The sequence below is a fragment of the Apium graveolens genome, chromosome 6 (genome assembly GCF_009905375.1).
Source record: "Apium graveolens cultivar Ventura chromosome 6, ASM990537v1, whole genome shotgun sequence".
In the NCBI taxonomy this organism is placed as follows: Eukaryota; Viridiplantae; Streptophyta; class Magnoliopsida; order Apiales; family Apiaceae; genus Apium; species Apium graveolens.
This window is the reverse complement of record NC_133652.1, coordinates 71,158,718-71,161,374: the sequence shown is the minus strand read 5'-3', so window position 1 is coordinate 71,161,374 and position 2,657 is coordinate 71,158,718.

Sequence of the window (2,657 nt, the reverse complement as noted above, 5' to 3'; positions counted from 1 at the left end):
GCCTTGGTCCCTCCTACGATCTTCAAAGTTCTTCCTTCCATTATTATTTCTGTCCCCTCCATCTCCAGTATACTTGTTCAATCTTCCTTTTCGAATCAAAAACTCAATTTCATCTTTCAATTGCCTACACTCATCGGTGTCATGGCCAACATCTTTGTGAAACCTGCAATACTTGCCCTTATCTAGCTTGGCGGGATCAGCCTTCAAGGGCTTAGGCCAGCGAATATCTCTGTCTTTCTCAATCTCCATCAAAATCTGACTTCTGGGAGCATTCAGCTTAGCGTATTCAGTGAACTTTTGCCCAGGTCCTCCCTTCTTGGGGGTTGAATCAGGGTTTTGTTCGGTTCTAGGATATTTGTCCTTAGCGATATACTCCAAATCAGTTTTTCGTTTCTTGCCTCCAGTGGGCTCATTACTTACTACGGTCTTCCTCATACTTTCTTCAACCTTGATATACTTCCCTGCCCTCTCTTGGAGCTGCAACATGCTCTCAGGGGGTCGTTTGGCCAAAGACATCTTGAAAAACTCATCCCTAGTTCCTTATTGCAGTGCTATCATGGCTACCTTATCATCAAGGTCTGGGACTTTTAAAGCGTCCTTTTCAAAACGATTCAGGTAATCTCTTAAGGATTCCTTAGCTCCCTGCACAAGACTCATAAGAGATGCTGAACTTTTCTCATGGACTCTTCCACTGATGAATTGCTTAATAAAAGCCTGACTTAATTCTCTGAATGATCCAATAGAATTTGGGGGTAGGCGACTGTACCATCTTTGAGCCATACCCGACAGGGTTTGAGGGAAGGCCCGACATTTTATAGCATTATTCACGGGTTGCAGCAGCAGTGCGTTAGAGAATGTCCTAACATGATTAGCGGGGTCTCCCGTGCCATCATAGGCTTTGATAGTGGGCATCTTGAATTTCCTTGAGATATGGGCATTCATTATTTCTTCTGTGAAGGGTGGAGTTGGATCATCAGGATCTCCAAGGGGAAGGAGATTGCTTGGATCAGTTCTTGGGACAGCAGCCCTTCTTCTTATCGGACCATCCAGGTCTATGATAGGAGGAGGATTTCTCCCCCTAGGAGGCATGTGGAGTCTGGTGGCTTGGTGAGCCTCCAAATCATGCCTCAGCCTTTGGATTTCAGCCTCATGAGCCCTGATCTTTTCCTGTTGGGGATTCGCCCCTGGGGTGCTTTGGGGGCGTTGCCTTCCATCGGCCATTGGCTCTTTTCCAGGACGCCTCCTTCTCGGGGCCACTTCATCATCCGAAGATTCGGAGTCTCTCTCAGTGTATGGACCAGAAAATTCCCGATCCTCAGGGATAGGATCCAAACCTCGTATATAGGGGGGCGACCGCCCTCGTGCTTCGCTTCACCCAGCATATCCGCTTCCTCCAACCTCAGGGTGAAGGGGCATCCCATAAGGGGGGTTAGTAGTAACAATAGTTGAATATTCATACCCGACGGGTCGAGAATTCAGAGGTATATGTATTTGTTGAACTTGAGGATTCGTACCTTGAATCAGGGGAGTTGTCCCTTGTAGCTGGGGTTGAGTTGCCCCTGTCTGGGCTTCCTCCTGAGTAGATGCATAGGTTGAATGGGGAGGAACCTCCACGGTTGATGAAATCACCTGGGTTGTCTCTAATGGTGTTCCTTCCTCTAGAGCTCCAATTGTTCTCCGTGTTCTCGCCATGGTTGTTGTTGTGATTCCCACAGACGGCGCCAAATGTTGTGGATAAAAAACTAAGGTTATCACTTGCTGTATTTAATATTAAGATTCGGGAGCTCAAGGCCTTTAATGGCTGCTCTCGTGTTTCGTGACTCGATCTGCCTTTACGAGATGCCTACGTATCTCTGTGAATTAGAGAATCAAGCCAAAAAATGTAGTTCTGATTGGTGGGGGTGAGACCCCTTATATAGATGTTGGGAGTTCTTGAATTGGACTTGGTATAGGAGACTTGGTGGGCAAGTCTCATAATTAGAATGGACTTTGGAGTCCTAGGTAGTAGGAAACTGATTCCTTATCCTTTTAGGTTCCCTTGAGGCTAATCTCCAAGGATTTATATCCTTATCGGGACTCTTTTCAACATCTGATTTGTCCCTTATTAATTAATTACGAAATTAATTAATAATCAGGGCTTTTGGGCCTTTTTTATTCCATTAGGCCTGATCTGGTCCATCAGGCTTAACCTTTCTGGTCTGAGTATCATATATCTTTTTATTGGGCCTAGCAGCCCACAGTTTGTACAATTAATGCAGTATTTAATTATACAATCATAATTTATTTATTCCTATCACGTATTTTATTTCGTATCAAAATCATTTACAGATAGTTAATTATATAATTTTCAGAGAAAAACCCTAATTACATAAACTGTTCTAAGAATCAAACAGCAAAACGAAGGCGTTACCGATCTCTGTTTTTAAAGCTTGAGTAACCAAAACGAAGGATTTGAGGTGTTCTATTAGATTCTGAGCTTTATTTCACTGCAGAAATCAAGGGTATTTTTCTAAAAATTTATTTATTTTCGAATTTATTTTATTAAAAATATGAATTTTTGTTCGGATGATTGTTTGTATGATTTGATGATTGCATGTTGTAGAGCTTGTTTTCCTGATGATTTTCATATGTCATACGTCTGATTTGGAGTTCAATAA